Source organism: Mesocricetus auratus, unplaced genomic scaffold (genome assembly GCF_017639785.1).
Source record: "Mesocricetus auratus isolate SY011 unplaced genomic scaffold, BCM_Maur_2.0 Super-Scaffold_100003, whole genome shotgun sequence".
NCBI classification, from domain to species: Eukaryota; Metazoa; Chordata; class Mammalia; order Rodentia; family Cricetidae; genus Mesocricetus; species Mesocricetus auratus.
The window spans coordinates 31,696,018-31,713,986 of NW_024429188.1; positions in this window are offsets into that span (position 1 = coordinate 31,696,018).

Here is a 17,969-nt window from a genome sequence, read left to right on the forward strand (position 1 = left end):
TGGAAGCTCTCTTAGAACTAGAGTTATAGATGTTTGTATAATGCCTGTCTGGTCATAAGGATCTGAACTTGAGATATTGGGAATATGCGTCAAACACTCATAAAGGCAGAACCATCTTTCTACACTACTATGTATTTTTTTGAAAAATAAGAAGCATGTGATCTGTGTGTGACATTGTATCATGTGATCTCAACACAGTACAGACTGAGGACTGTGGATCATTGTCTTTCTTAGGTCAGGCTGGTTGTTACAATGAGTTCAAGTCTAACCTGTACTACATAGTGTGACACTACTCCCAACTAAATAAATAATAATGTATGTATCTAAAGGGAACATGGAAATGAACTTAAATCTGTCTCAGTGGTTACTCTTTGCTAAGAATAACAGTGCATGTGTAAAAGTTATAGTGAATAAAATCAGAGTAAATACCAGCAGGAAGACTATTGTACAGTAATTACAATTCATTCAAAGTAATGTATTTTAAATATTCATGTCTGACTCATGCTCTCCTGCAGCTTGTTTTTGAATTTGGAAATCAATCGTCCCACCATATTTTCTTACCATATTGCTTCATAATTCCTAGTCTGTCCTAACTTTAATAAATATCCCATGGGTTGCCAGACTATTTTATAAAATTCTCATAGGAAATTGATTCATGATCCTTATAGCATATTATGTTCCCGTTGCTTCTGGCAAAAGTACATAATCCTAGGAGTTGAGAAGGGAAATAAAGGAGAATTTAAATTTGTTTATTTTTGTTTAATGTGCTTATAAAGGTAAAAGAAAATACACTGTGTGCATAGGTGGAAATGTAATACTTTATCTAGTTTCTTATTTTATCAGTCGAATCTTGTGCTACGATAAGTAGGTTAATAGCTCAGAAGACTTTCCTCACATTTGCCTGATGTCAATACTACTTTAAAAAGTAATCTATTATTGATGATTTGTGATGCTTTTATATTTGCTTTTGTTTCAGTACTTCTGGATATGTTCAGTATAGCAACTTTTGCTTTTATAGTAATTTACTAAAAGGGAGCCTTGAAGAAGGGTTAAAGAAGAAATGAACATTTTTCAATTCTTTCCTAACTGGAATAAAGGAAGCACAGAAGGTCTGTTTTCTCTGGATGAATTAATAATTTCATCTAGGTTTAGCTTATTATGAGTGGTAAGGATTTGTAGAGAAGGAAAGATTGCTAGATATAGAGTGTATCTTTCATTATTTAATACTTAATGCTAAAGCTAGGCTGTTTGCTTTCAAGAATGCAAACATTAAACATAAGAAATAACATTCAGTTCCCTTTAAGATGACTGTGTGTATTACAGTCAGTGTTTATTAATTGGATTATATTATAAAAACATTGTGATTAATAATTCTCCTATCCTTGTTTCAAAAACATCTAAGAAGTAAAAGAAAATATGTTTATATGCCAGAGGTTTTCATGTGATTTGGTAATTTGTATTCATTGGCTCTAAACTGTTGAGCACAAAGAGCACATGTCCCTCATGAGATAGTAAATTGAATTCTCATGTGCATTGTACTAGCTTGAGTACTTTTGTCTGTTTTTATCTTTGCTATGAAAAAAATTACTGAGATTTATATTGCAGTGGGAAACTGAAAAAACAATATTGTCTTCATTATTGATATGCTTCTTCCAAGAAAAAATGTGAAGAAATAAGTTACTTAATATTGAAAAAATTGATGCTCACTGAAGACTAATTTGAAAACTGGATGGACTACCAAGATGCAGCAGATTATGGATTAAGAGAAAAACATTTTTGACTGATGAGAAACAATTAAACAACAGCAACAAAAAGAGAAGAAATATTTTTTATTTTATTCATTAGCATGTACAAATTCTGTGAATATTATAACTATTAATCTACTTTTAGGTTTCCTACAGGAAAAGAGCAAATCACCAAAACCTACCAGCATGCAAAATTAACTCAAAAAATCAGTAGCCTGCTATATGTAGACACGAAAAGGGATGAGAAAGAAAACAGAGAAACATCACCCTTTATAATAGGCACAAACAACACAAAACATCTTGGGGTAACTCTAACCATACAGGTGAAAGAATCATATAACAAGAACTTTGAGTCTTTAAAGAAAGAAATTAAAGAAGATACCAGAAAATGGAAAGATCTCTCATGCCCTCGGATAGGTAGAATCAACATACTAAAAATTGCAATCTTACCAAAAGCAATCCACAGATTCAATGCAATCCCTATCAAAATACAAGCACAATTTTTCACAGACCTTTAAAGGACAATCCTCAAATTTATATGGAAAAACAAAAGACCCAGGATAGCCAAAACAACCATGTACAATAAAGGAACTTCAAAAGGCATCACCATCCCTGACTTCAAGCTCTACTATAGAGCTATAGTCCTGAAAACAGGTTGGTATTGGCACAAAAACACACAGGCAGACCAATGGAATCGAATCAAAGACCCTGATATCAACCCACACACCTTTGAACACCTGATCTTTGACAATGAGGCTAAAACTATACAATGGAAAAAAGAAAGAATCTTCAACAAAAGGTGCTGGATTAACTGGATGCTGGCATGTAAAAGACAGCAAATAGATCCATATCTATTGCCATGCACAAAACTTAAGTTCAGATGGATCAAAGACCTCAAAATCAACCAAGCCACACTAAACCACTTAGAAGAGAAAGTAGGAAGTATCATGGAACCAATTGGTACAGGAGACCGCTTCCTGAACATATCACCAGTAACACAGACACTGACATCCACGATTAATAAATGGGACTTCCTGAAACTGAGAAGCTTCTGCAAGGCAAAGGACACAGTCAACAAGACAAAACGACAGTCTACAGAATGAGAAAAGATATTCACCAACCCCACATCTGATAGAAGACTTATCTCCAAAATTTACAAATAATGCAAAGAGCAAGTCTCCAAAACACCAAAGGACCCAATTAAAAAGTGGGGTACAAAATTTTTTTAAAACGTGTGGTACAGAACTAAATAGAGAATTCTCAATAGAGGAGTCTAAAATCGCTGAGAGACACTTGAGAAAGTGCTCAACAACCTTAGCCATGAGGGAAATGCAAATCAAAACAATGCTGAGATACCATCTCACTCCCTTCAGAATGGCTAAAATCAAAAACACTAATGACAGTTTATGCTGGAGAGGATGTGGAGAGAGGGGAACACTCCCCCACTGCTGGTAGGAATACCAACTTGTACAACCACTTTGGAGATCGGTACGGAGATTCCTCAGGAAAATGGAAATCAGTCTACCACAAGATCCAGCAATTCCACTCTTAGGCATATACCCAAAAGATTTACACTCATACAATAAGGAAATCTGCTCAATTATGTTCGTAGCAGAATTATTTGTAATATTCAGAACCTGGAGGCAACCTAGATGCCTCTCAACTGAAGAGTGGATTGGGAAAATGTGGCAAATCTACAAAATGGAGTACTACTCAGCAGAAAAAAAATGGAATCTTGAAATTTGTAAGCAAATCGGTGGCACTAGAAGAAACCATCCTGAGTGAGGTAACCCAGTCACATAAAGACAAACATTGTATTTATTAACTCATATATGGATTTTAGACATGGAGCAGGGGATTGCCAGCCTACAATCCCACCACCAGAGAGTCTGGGAATCAGAGAGTACCCTAAGGGAGATATGCATGGTAACCCAGAGAAGGGTTATGGGAGAAGATCTCCTAATTGGATTGGAAGCAGGTGGGAGGGAATGGGAGAGTGAGATAGGAGAATGAGAGGGGGAGAAGAGGAAGGGAGAGAGAAGGACACAGGGGAGCAGGAAGTTTGAGCTAGGGAAAGAATAGAGAGAAGGATGAGAGATACCATAATAGAGGGAGTCACTATAAGTTGGAGGAGAGATCTGGCACTACACCAACTGGCATTAAGGCTACCTTAAATGCCCTCCTCTGATAATAAGATTGATGACTACGTTATATGTCATCCTAGAACTCCCCTCCAGAGGCTGATATAAGCAGAGGAAGACACCCACAGTTAAAAACCAAACTGAACTCCTGGAACCAAGCTTCAAAAAGGAGTGGTGAGCAAAGGATTTATGACCAGGCTGGCGAAACCCACAGAGGCAGCTGACCTAAACAAGGGGGAATGCATGGAATCCAGACTGATGTCTGAGAGACCAGAATGGGACTGATGCCCACAGCTCCCCGCCCAATCTGGGTGTCAGAGAAGAGAGCTCGGCAATTAATGGGACCTTGCAGAGTAGATAAGTATTTGTTCCTGACATACCAACGGACTCTGGGAGCCCATTCCACATGGAGGGATGCTCTCTCAGCCTGGACATATTGTGGAGGACCTCGGCCCTGCCAGGGATTATATGACAAACTCTGAAAATTCCTCCTGGAAGGCCTTACCCTTCCTGGGGAGCAGAGAGGACATGAGGTCTGATAGGGGGTTTGGAGGAATAGGGGGCAGAAGGAGGAAGAGAGGGGGAGGGAAATGATAGCAATATGTGCAAAAAGTTAAATAAAAATTATTATATACAAAAAGCAATATAAATAATAAAAAAGATGAATAAATAAAAATTTTTCCCATTTTTTAAAAAAAGAATAAATCACAAGAATAGCAAAATATTTTTGATAGTTGACTTACTAAAGTAAATGCTGATATATTTTATATGTATTTTAGCAGTTTTGAAACTTTGAATTCCCCTTTAGTTTTATTAAAATGAGATGACTTTAAAATTAAGAAGAGATATAGACATGGCCCAAAACACATTCCAATGCCAGAAGCATTACTTTAGTGGATATATAAGCTTGTGGGTAAAATATTTAGAAAAGGTTTTCTTTATTACTGATAGAGACATAACATATGTTCATAGAGAAACTATGTGTACTCATATTCTTATTCTAAATTGTTGAGAGACTTCATGTTTTACTTTTATTTTGTTTATGTAATTATCAACCATGTAGTTAAAATGATAATTCATTGAAATCCAGATGATGAAAAATACTAAACCACCAACATATATGTTAGAGAGGCAGGCATCAGGGAGATAACAAGATTTGAGTTAGAACTGAATATTTCCAAAAACCAACCTAGGAATGAATGTAAATATGATAGAGGCAGAGTATGGTGATAAACTAGGTGTGAATCTGTTGCACTTGGAGTAGTCAATGAAATTTGAAAATATTATTGATATAGGATTGCACTAATATATAGTTCTCATGCTAAAAGTTCTGGGATTTTAGAAGATGTCTCTCTCATTTAAAATATTTTACGCACTGCTAGGAACAACTAGATAAAAATAAATAGGACAGCATATTAAATAGCTTTCATATTTTAGAATTGCCATCTGATTATTTGGAGTTTCTCTGGCAGATTAAATGATAGATTATCAGTGTTTCTTGAACTCAAGAATTGTTTTAATCTTTTTTTGTTTTATTTTTTAATGTAATTTAAATTAGAAACAAGTGGGCTGCACACATAAACCCTAGCTCCCTCTCTCTCCCCTCCTCTCCCACCCTCTTCAACCCTCCTTCAACCCTTCCCCCAATCCCCACTGCACTCTCCAAGGAGGATGAGGCTCTTCATGGGTGATCTCAAAAGTCTGTTATATGATCTGGGGCAGGGCCTAGGCCCTCCCCCATGTGTCCAGGCGAAGACAGCATCCCTCCACGTGGAATGGGCTCCCAAAGTCCATCTGTATGACAGGGCTAAATGCTGATTTATTGCCTGAGGCCACAAAGGATAATGAGGCCTCCTCACTGACACCTATGTTCAGAGGGTCTGGATCACTTCCAATCTGGCCTCTCACTATCAGTCTGGGGTCTATGAGCTCCCCCTTGTTCAGGTCAGGTGTTTCTGTGGGTTTCACCATCCCAGTCATAACCCCATTGCTCATACTCCTCCCTCTCTGCAACTGGTTTCCAGGAATTCAGTTCAGTGTTTTGCTGTGAGTATCTGCCTCTGCTACCTTCAGTCACTGGATGAAGGCTCTAAGATAGCATACAAGGAAGTCATCAATCACATTATCAGAAAGGGCATTTAAGGTAGCCTCTCCACTATTAGTTAGATTGTCAGTTGGTGTCATCCTTGTAGGCCTCTGGACATCTCACTAGTATCAGATCTCTCTTCAAACCTATAATGAAGAAAATTTAAGCTTATGAAAAGAAAGGACATTATATTCTTGGACTTTTCAAATTTTGTCAAAGTAAAGGCAGAATTGAAAACCAAATAGTATATTTCTGGTAAGATACTTCAACTTCTAATGAACACTAATCCATATGGAAGAGGAATTAACTTTTAAATTGATACTGTTGACATAATATATACTGTCAACAGTTTCCTCTCCCTCTACTCCTCCCAATTCCTCCCCAACTCCCCTGTTTTCTAGATTCACTCCCTTCTGTGTCTCATTAGAAAAGAACAAGCTTCTAGGTGATAAAAGCTTAACATCACAAAATAAAGCAATCAAGTAAAAATAAACCACTTCATCAGGCAACACAACAAAGGAAAACAGTCAAAATATATGCACAAGATTAAAAAACACCCTCAAGCGTCCCATAAAACCACTAAGCTTAAAGTTCTAATGTATACACAGAGGACTTGGTGGACACTGTATATAGGCTCGGTTCTTGGTCCTTCAGTCTTTATGAATTTGCATAAACCTTGCTTAGTTGATTCAGACAGCCCTGTTCTCTTGGTGTCCTCCATCCTCTCCAAGTGCTACAGGAAGAAGCCTCTCTGATTATGGCTGTAATATATGAGCATATATATATGAGCATAGAGCATATCATTAGAAGTCATTTTATTGTTAATTTTTAGACCATTAATATTTGGTCTTACTGTTGGTCTCTGGGATATCTAGTATCTGGTTTATGTTCACCTAAACAAAGTCAGGTATGAGTTCTGTCCCATGGCATGGTTTTAAGTCAAATCAGATATTGATTGGCTATTCCACACAAGTTCTGTGATACCATTGCCCTAGCATATCTTATAGTTATTACATATTATAGGTCAAAAGTTTGTGGCTGGTTTGTTGCTTACATTCTTCCTTTGGTAGCCTGAAGAGCACCTTATTGCACCAAAGATACTAGAACACAGGAGTGAAGGCTCCAGATAGTGTCCAGCTTGACTTTTTATTTTCATTGAATTGTGTGTATATTGTCCTCAGCAATGGGGTCCCACAGCCAGATTTCAGAGAGCAATCCACTGACTTAGCAATAACCTGGGTTGTTTGAGGATTTCAATGGCAATCCCTTGGCAAACAACTCAATTGAATTAAATCCAGTCCTGATCCTGGAAGACTCCTTTGGTCACAAGAGATAGCCATTAGTTCTGTGTTCAAATATTTTGGGGATTTTCTACATCATTAACTTTCCATACCATCTGAATTCCCTCAATTCTACCTGTCTCTCCTTACATTCCCTACCTTAACCCTATGTCCCCTCTCTCTACCTACCTGATCCTTCAATTCCTGTCCCAAGCTGCCTTCAGTTTACTTGTAAATCTAATTATATTCCTTCCCAAGGAGATGCATGGGCTCATTCTAGTCCTTTCATTTATAGGTTCTATGGACTTACCTGGTCTCTGAATTGTAAATTGGTTATCATTTATTAAATGCCCAATATTGATATACAAGCGAACACACACTGACTGTAATTACATTTCTGGAACTGGGTTACCTCACTTAAAATGATTTTTTGTTACATTTATTTTCCTGCAAATTTCATGGTGCCATTGTTTTTGACAGCTGAGTACTATTACATTGTCCAAATGTACCACCTTTTCGTTATTCATTCTTCAATTGAGGAACCTCTAGGTTGTTTCCAATTTCTGGCCATTACGAATAAAGGAGCAATAAATATGGGTAAACAAGCAACCTTGTGATAGTGTGAAACACCCAGGAGTGATATAGCTGAATCAATTCGCAACTTTATGATTTTTCCATAGTGATTGAACAAGTTTTCCCTTCCACCAGCAATTGATGTGTGTTCCCCTTGCTTACTATCCTTGCCAATATGAGCTGTCATTTGTGTTATTGATCTCAACCATTCTGACATGTATAAGAAGGAATTTCAAAATAGTGTTGATTTTCATTACTGATGACTCGGGATGCTGCACAATCCTTTAAGTGTTTTTTAGACATTTGAGTTTTTCTGTTAAAAATTCTCTGTACAGATTTAGTTGGATTATTTATTTTGTTGATATTTATTTTGTTCTTTATGAGTCCTTTATAGATTTTGGATATTTTCCATTACATCCATAAGGCTGCCACTTTGAACTGCAGAATCTTTTAAGTTTCCTTAGGTCCCACATATTAACTGTTGACCTTAATGCCTGCACAATCAGTTCTCTGTTCAGGAAGTCTTCTTTTGTGTCAATGAGTCTATAACTGAAATGGAGTTAATTTAAACAGAGCTAATTCATCTAGAGACTTATAGTTATTAGTTGAGATACTTCCTAGTAAAAGGGCTAAGATTACAAACAAATTGGACCCTACTGAGAAACTTGTAGAGGATAAAATTAAAAGTGTGAAGTAAATTTTCTTTTTTTCTTTTTCTTTTCCTTTTACTTCTTAGTCATAGGATTCCAAGGTGGAAAATTAAACAGAAATATTTATATTATATAAGTAAATATTCAAACTGGGGTTATAATCCTGTCTTTCAAATTTGTTGAATAAATGCCATGATTTGTGGAATGCAGCAAATAAACTACTATCAGTCTGAGGACGTATTCTAGCTACTGGTGTAAACAACAGAATTACAAATTCATGTGTGTGTGTGTGTGTGTGTGTTTATATATGTATGTATGTATGTATGTATGTGTGTGTATATGCATTCATGAAATGAAAGGATGCAGCTATTTTCCAAGTATTATCTGTGTCAGCCACTGAACTAAAAATGGGCCAAGTATATATAGGGGAGATGACTCTGTGAGAAAAGTTCACTGTTTTAGACATAGGCATATATTACTTTCCTGGATGACAGATGAATATTATGCTATTTTTTAATTTAGTGCTCATTTCTTTATTTTCTTTTTCCATACATAGAATAACATAATATGTAATGTTTATTGACAACAGCACATTGCCATTTTACAGTTATTCATAATCATTGGAAACATTATTGACTTTTATTAGTAGTTAAATTGCTGCTACTACTACTACTGATGCTACTACTACTACTATTATTATTTTCACTGATTCTTAGACATATTACACATAATTGTAAGCTTTTTTACATTGGTTGTATTGTAGCTTTAAAATTTTAATCTAGTACATGGCTTTTATTTTAAAACCTGAAGCATATGCTACAACAGGATTTTTCTTGGCTACCAAGGAAAGTCTTCATCCCAGGATATTCAGTGAAGTGTGACCACTATTCTTCAATTGCTATCATGTTTGCTAGCAATACATGGATTCATTTTTATCTCTCCTCATTGTTAAAGAAACAACAGGACATTTCCATTAAGGCTCCCAGAACTTAACACATATGAAATTATGTCATTGTCTACAAAGAGGTGAAGATTTCTAATTCCCTGTCTCTGTATTAATTCTTTCTCATTTGCCTTTTATAGAAAAACTCCAGCATGTGTACCATCATGGTATTTGAAACTTTGCTTCCTCTGCTTAACAATAACCAGTACAAATTATCGTACCCCAGAAAGGATGAAATCCAGACAGTGATGCATAGAGATTATTACTCCTGTGTTTCCCTCTTTCAAAAAATTAGAGTTCCCTGATGTTGCCCAATTTCTGGAACCAGTTTTCTCAATTATTTTGTTGAGTGGGCTAATTTTTAAAATTTATTTTATGTGTGTGTATGTTTTGATCACCCTACATGTATGATTGTTGTAGGAACTCATTCAGGCAATAGCCTGGCAGTGGTGGCCCATGCCTTTAATCCCAACACTAGAGAGGGAAAGGTAGGCGGATCTCTGAGTTTGAGGCCAGCCGTATCTACAGGATGAGTTCTAAGACAGCCTGGGCTGTTACACAGAGAAACACTGTCTTAGGAAAAAAATTGCTGCTTTCAGAGGCCAGAAAATGATAAACATTAGATCTCCTGAAACTGGAGTTACCAGAAGTTGTAAGCTAGCATATGAGTGCTGTGGACTCAATGCAAGTCACCTCCAAGAAAGGTAATTGTGCTTAGTTACCAAGCAATTTATTCAACCTCAGTGTCATTCTTTCAAATGTGAAGACAGAATTTATGTCTTCACATATCTGAGAAAATGTTTTGTTAGGAGTGGTATAACTGGACCATATGGCTCATCTATTGTTAACTTTTTGAAGTACCTTCAAACTTGTTTCCTTAGTGGCTATATCAGTTTCTAGTACCACCAACAGTGAAAGTAGATGTCTCTTTTTCCGCATCCTCTTGTTTGTTTTTCTGACTTTCTCTTTGACTTTGGATCATTCCTAGGTTGACCTTCACGTACCTATAATCAGAATGATAATGCTTCATCATTATGGTTTCTTCTTTCCTTATCAGATCTTGGGCTTGTTTTTCAGAAAGGACTTTTCATAGATGATTATAAATTGAGAAACATTACAACAGCTAATATGTAAAAATAGTAACTGTTAGATTTTTCCCTTTTTAAATGTTGTTAAATATTACCCCTTTAAAAACAACTACAGATGTCGTTGAATAGTTTTTAAATTAGAGAATTGCAAACAAATAATGCAGTATTTTGTGTCTTTATTCAAAAAACCACCCTACTAGAGGTTCCTCTGTTTCTAATCTGATGTCTGTTCTTTACTCATGTAAATAGCTGGAGAGAGACATTTGCTTTCCCAGAATTGTGACTTTCTAGTGTAACCTGACACTCAAATGTAAATACTTATAAAGAGCAACTGCTTACCACCAACAGTAGTACAAAATTCCATTTTAAAATCAAGGATGTTTTTGGTTGTGAGCCTAGCCTTTAAAGGCTGAGACAGACTTTGGAGATCCCCCCAAGGAGGGCTTCACCCTCCCTGGGGAATGATGTGGGTTTGGGGTGGGGGGCCGGGGGAGAGCTGGTGGAGGGAAAAGGGAGGAGGGGTGGGAGAGGGAGCTGGGATTGACATGTGAAGCATTCATGTTTCTAATTTAAATAAAAACAAATATTGAGGAAAAAAATCAAGGATGTACTTTTGAAAAACTGAATTGATTACAGCTGTTCCACCGAGGCTAGAATTTCAAACCCTTTCCTTTAGGCCAGAATTTCCTCTTGCTAGTAATTGTTGTATCACTTTATGTCAACACATGAAGCCAGCATGAAGGTGAGGGCTTTAATACGGATGAAATAGTGAAATTATTAATCTTTCTGTTTCCATGTATAGGGTTTCCTCTATATGTGTCTATTAACGTAAAGACTTTGTTCAATATTACTTAGTTCCACATATGAGAAAATAAAAGGGAGACCTCACAGACTTTAAGAGATTATGCTATCAGAACCAGCACCAAAGTAATATTAATCAATAGTACAAAATTACAGTTGAAAGTTCTTTTAAATCATATTCAATTCGATTTTAAATACATATACTTTTTATTAATATTTATACCTGTCACTGTCTACTTATCTTACTTAGCTTTATGCAATAGGACCATTCTTACTTTAGCATAGAGATTGTTTGATATTCATACCTTTCATAGTAAGCAGCTACATCAAAATTAAAGATATGTTTCAGATGCAATAATCTTTATCACTTCAAAAACTAAGCATTGCAGGAGCTGGAGAGATGGCTCAATCATTAACAGCACTGGAGGCATTTCCAGAGGACTTGAGGTTAATTCCAGCCCTCATAAGGTAGCTAATCAGTATGTAAATTCAGTTCCATAGGTTCTCACTATATGTAAGTGATGTATTTCCGTGACTTTAGAGAAAATACCATGCAAATACTGTTTATTTTTTTCAAAAAGAAAAAAAAAACACTGGAGAAATATCTCTGAATCTCTTTTTCCAAATCAGTTAGTAGAGCTGAATATATGCCCCACTGGATACAATGGAAAGCATTTTTTTTTGGTTTTTATGAGACAGGGTTTCTCTGTATTGTTTTGGAGGCTATCAGTCCAGCCCAGCCTCGAACTCAAAAGATCCGCCTGCCTCTGCCTCCCGAGTGCTGGGATTAAAGGTGTGTGCCACCACCGCCAGGATCTAAGAATTTCAAGTTTGTTTTCCTTAAAATTTCCATATCTTCAGCAAATCCTACTGGCGTGCACCACCACAACCGGCAACCCAAGCCACACAAAGAAACAACTAAGAAAGAGAACTATAGACCAATTTCCCTCATGAACATCGATGCAAAAATACTCAATAAAATACTCACAAACCGAATTCAAGAACACATCAGAAAAATCATCCACCATGATCAAGTAGCCTTCATCCCAGGAATGCAGGGAAGGTTCAACATTAGAAAATCTATCAATGTAATGCACCATATTAACAAACTGCGAAAGAAAAACCACATGATCATATCACTAGATGCTAAAAAAGCCTTTAACAAAATCCAGCACCCCTTCATGAAAAAGGTCCTAAAGAGATCAGGGATAACAGGAATGTACCTGAATATAATAAAAGCAATATACAGTAAACAAACAGCTAACATCAAACTAAATGGAGAGAAACTCAAAGTAATTCCTCTAAAATCAGGAACAAGGCAAGGCTGTCCACTCTCTCCATATCTCTTCAATATTGTACTTGAAGTTCTAGCTACTGCAATAAGACAACAAAGGAGATATAGGGGATACAAATAGGAAAAGAAGAAGTCAAACCTTCACTATTTGCAGATGATATGATAGTTTACATAAGTGACCCAAAAAACTCCGCAAGGTTACTGCTAGAGCTGATAAACACCTTCAGCAATGTGGCAGGATACAAGGTAAACTCAAAAAAATCAGTGGCCCTATTATATACAGATGATGAAGTGACTGAGAAAGAAATCAGAGAAACATCACCCTTTACAATAGCCAAAAACAGCATCAAATATCTGGGGATAATGGTAACCAAGGAAGTGAAAGACTTGTATATCAAGAACTTTGTGTCTTTAAAGAAAGAAATCAAAGAAGATACCAGAAAATGGAAAGATCTCCCATGCTCTTGGATTGGTAGGATCAACATAATAAAAATGGCAATCTTGCCAAAAGCAGTCTACAGATTCAATGCAATCCCTATCACAATTCCATCACAATACTTCAAGGACCTGGAAAGAACATTAATCAACTTTATATGGAAAAACAAAAGGCCCAGGATAGCCAAAACAACCCTATACAATAAAGGAACTTCAGGAGGCATCACCATACCTGACTTCAAGCTCTATTATAGAGCTATAGTCCTGAAAACAGCTTGGTATTGGCACAAAAATAGGCAGGTAGACCAATGGAACCGAGTCGAAAGCCCGAATTTTAACCCACACACCTATGAACACTTGATTTTTGACAAAGAAGCTAAAACTGTACAATGGAAAAAAGAAAGCATCTTCAGCAAATGGTGCTGGCATAACTGGGTACTGGTATACAGAAGACTGCAGATAGATCCATGTTTATTGCCTTGTACAAAACTTAAGTCCAAATGGATCAAAGATCTCAACATGAATCCAGCCACACTGAAACTTTTAGAAGAGAAAGTGGGAACTACTCTTCATTGAGTTGGTACAGGAGACCACTTCCTAAACATAACACCAGTGGCACAGGCACCGAGATCGACAATTAACAAATGGGACCTTCTGAAACTAAAAAGCTTCTGTAAGGCAAAGGACACAGTCAAAAAGACAAAAAGGCAGGCCACAGAATGCGAAAAGATATTCACTAACCCTACATCTGACAGAGGGCTAATCTCCAAAATTTACAAAGAACTCAAGAAACAAGTCTCCAAAACACCAAAGGATCCAATTAAAAGGTGGGGTACAGAACTAAATAGAGAATTCTCAATAGGGAAGGCTAAAATGGCCAAGAGACACTTAAGAAAGTGCTCAACATCCTTAGCCATCAGGGAAATGCAAATCAAAACAACTCTGAGATACCAACTTACTCCTGTCAGAATGGCTAAAAGCAAAAACACCGAAGACAATTTATGCTGGAGAGGATGTGGAGAGAGGGGAACACTCCTCCACTGCTGGTGGGAGTGCCGACTCATGCAGCCTCTTTGGAAATCAGTATGGAGATTCCTCAGGAAAATGGGAATTAATCTACCACTAGACCCAGCAATTCCTCTCTTAGGCATATATCCAAATGAGGCAAAATCATACAACAAGGGCATCTGCTCCACTATGTTCATAGCAGCATTATTTGTAATAGCCAGAACCTGGAAGCAACCTAGATGTCCCTCAACTGAAGAGTGGATAGAGAAAATGTGGTACATTTACACAATGGAGTATTACTCAGCAGAAAAAAACAATGGAATCTTGAAATTCGCAGGGAAATGGATAGCACTGGAAGAAACCATCCTGAGTGAGGTAACCCAGTCGCAAAAAGACAAACATGGTATGTACTCACTCATATATGGATGTTAGACATGGATCAGGATAGTGCTAGTCTGCACTTCCACTGATAGAGTCTGGAAAACAGGAAAGAACCTAAAAGATATGCATATATGCATAGTACCCAAGAGAAGACGATTGAGACAAGATCCTCTGAATGGATGGGGAACATGGTGAGGGGTGGGGGGGAGTGGGAGCTGGGAAGAAGAGAGCGGGTAAAGAGGAAGAGAGTTGGTCATGGGGGAACAGGAAGTTGAGTGGGTGGCCGTAGAATAGGGGGAAGAGGGAATCATAGGATAGAAGACAGATCAGGCACCAGAGTGACCTCGAGTGATCTAAAGGGATAACACCAATTGGCAAGCTAAGCAATAGTGGAGAGACCACCTCGAATGCCCATTCCTGATAATGAACTTGATGTCTATAACCATCCGGGATCCTTCATCCTGTGACTGATGGAAGCAGAGGCAAACACACAATTAATCACTGAACTGAGCCCAAGGAACCCAGTGACAGAGAGAGAGGAGTGATGAGCAAATTGGCAAAGAATGGGCTGGCAAAACCAGCAGAGACAGCTGATCTGAACAGGGGAGAGCTCTTGGACCCCAGCGCGACAGTGGGGAGGCCAGCATGGGACTGATCTGGACTCCCCAATGTGAGTGTCAGTGAGAAGGCCTGGGCAACCTATGGGGCCCTGAGCTGTGGATCAGTGTCTATCCCTGATATACAAACAGTCTTCGTGTGCCTATAGCACAAAGAGGGATGCTCTCTCAGCCTGGACTCTTAGGGGAGTGCCTGGACCCTACCCAGAGTGAAATGACAGACTGTAGATATCCCCTATGTGGAAGGATTTGGCAATAGGGTGGGAGGGTGGGGGGAGGGGAGTGTGGGAGGAGGGGAGGGAGAGGGAACTGGGATTGACATGTAAAACAAGCTATTTAAAATTAAAATAAAAAATGATAAAAAAATTTCCATATCTTCTGAGGCTTTTATTTTAGCTCACAAAAACTTGCCCCAGATATCAAAACATATACATGCATGCTGGGAAAAAGTCTAGTAACGTCAAATGACTTTGGCATTATATTTTTATTATCTTTCTATCTGCTTAATGTGAATAAACTGATCTGTGCGACTAAAACATCTACTTTAGTTAACTGGTCAGTGTGGAAAAATTGCTTTGTTCCTTGACTATCTCTGTGAAAATCGTTTTTGTTTATCAAATCCTAAGTCTAACTCTCATTTGAATTGATTTTAAATCTTTTTAAAGCCTTGATTGGTTTCTATGTTATAAATGGTTATAATTTTTACAATAGGTGTTTATAAAGACAATAAGGAAATTATATAATACCTATCATCATGGCACTATGCACATGGAAAGCTATTGTTATTGTGTCATCATCATTATTTTACATTCATTGCCAACAGTACTTCTTGATAATTGTTTTACCCCAAGGTCTTAGTAAATTTATTCAATTTTCAAGTTTAATCTCCATTTATTATTAGAAACTGAAAATTTTAGATCATATATTGTGTCAGTCTGAATATTTATTCAACTCTTACTTGAAATATTCTTTTACAGACACCAAGTGTTTGTTCATATATATTTCTTGGTTTGTTTGTTTGTTTGCTTTGCCAAGAGTTGGTGCTTTTTTGTTTTGTGTTTGATTTTTTTAAGAGAGAGGAATAATATGAAATTGAATGGTTAAAGGAGCTAGGATCTGAGAGGAGGTAGGGAAGGGACAAGAATATGACCAAATATATTGTACAAAAAATTAAAATTAAATACATCATCCTAATACATTAAAATTTAATGAAAACTTTTAAAAGATACCCTGTGTCCTGCTTTAGGTGTTTAAGTGATTTGTCTACAGACACTATCAGTTTTCTTTTCAGCATTCAACCTAGATTTCACCCCAGAAGACAGGGCTTATCCACTTTCAAAGTACCGCAGATTTTTCTCCTTTTAGGTGGTTTTCTGAGAGGTTTCTCTCTAGTTGACCTCTTGTGTAAGCTTGTAAGTGATTTTTTTCCCTCTGTATCAACTCAGATCAATCAAGTACCATTCAGTGTATACTACACTGATACTTTTTCCTTTTTTTCAGACTTTACCTACAAATTACCCTCGAATCTGGTCAAAATGAATCTGGAGGCAGAGTGAAGATTTCCTGTTTCTTTAAGGGATCATTTTACTCTTTAGCCAGAGAAAATTTCAACATTATGCAGCAAGATTTAGAGACCTATTGTCCTCTCTTTTCTGAAAGTATCATACCTGGATTCTAGATGCTGTCTTTGGAATGGGATCATTGTGTGTTTAGAGGCATTGGCACTGCTGCTGAGGATTGCCTGCAACATTAACTTTGAATCTTCCAAAGCCCTGACCCAAGGCTATGGGAGTCAGCAGTGTTCAGTGTATACCAAATACACCCAGGTATTTCTTTGGTCCAAGGAAGCTAGGTAGCATAGGGAATTACACTAGATGCTAAGGTAATCAGAACAGATTCCCCCCTCCAGAGTGTAAGACATTGTTTTCTAGAATTTAGGAATGGTGTAAAAGGAGGTTTGAGCCAAGTAAAGTTGGAATGGATTATTCAAACTATAAGAATACGTTGAAAACTTACAGCAAATGTCATTAATACATATAATTAATACATGTTAATAAAAACAAACAAAAATATTATAAAAGGATTGAATTTTTACTGAAATATTGTCTAGTAACAAAGTGAAAAACAAACTAAATAATGAGAAATTGCTCACAAACTGATGTGAGGTTTCTATCCATAACATATGAAGAACCTTTATTAACTAATAGTAGAAAAATACAGTTTTAAGTGAATAAATGATTCAAAGAGAGAGACCTCTTAGCACTTGCAATAACTTGCAATAAAGACTCTCTCTCTCTCTCTCTCTCTCTCTCTCTCTCTCTCTCTCTCTCGGCAATAAAGGCAACACATGCATTCGCTTAGTACAAGCAGCTGAACATCTTGTCTTTCTTTTCCTGATACCCTGGACTTGCTTGTGGCACGGGCCACGCATAGGCATTAACTTCCACTTATGAAGAGTGCTTTAAATATACTTACCCTGTTAGTTACCTCAAAGAAAAAAGTGTCACCATTTTGGATTCCTTTTGGAATAGGGAGAATCAAATTCCCCTGAGTATTAACACCATAATGCATTATCTAGCCAAAGTGGTTGGCTCTTAACTTAATTCAACTATATATATATATATATATATATATATATATATATATATATATATATATATCAGCAGCACTAAGTGGACTAAATAAGTAGTACATATATATATATATGTAGCAATAATAATCAAAGAAGAAATAATGAATTTGAGAGAGTGGGGAGCAGGGAAACAGGAGAAGTTGGTGAAGGGAGAGAAATGGGTAGAAAGATGTTCCTAGAATATGTATGAAGTACTCAAAAAATGAAAACTTTAAAAATAAAATATAAATCTCAGTTAAACGCCATTTCTACTTAAAGAAAATAGCTATATTAGAAAGAAGATGGGAATATGTAT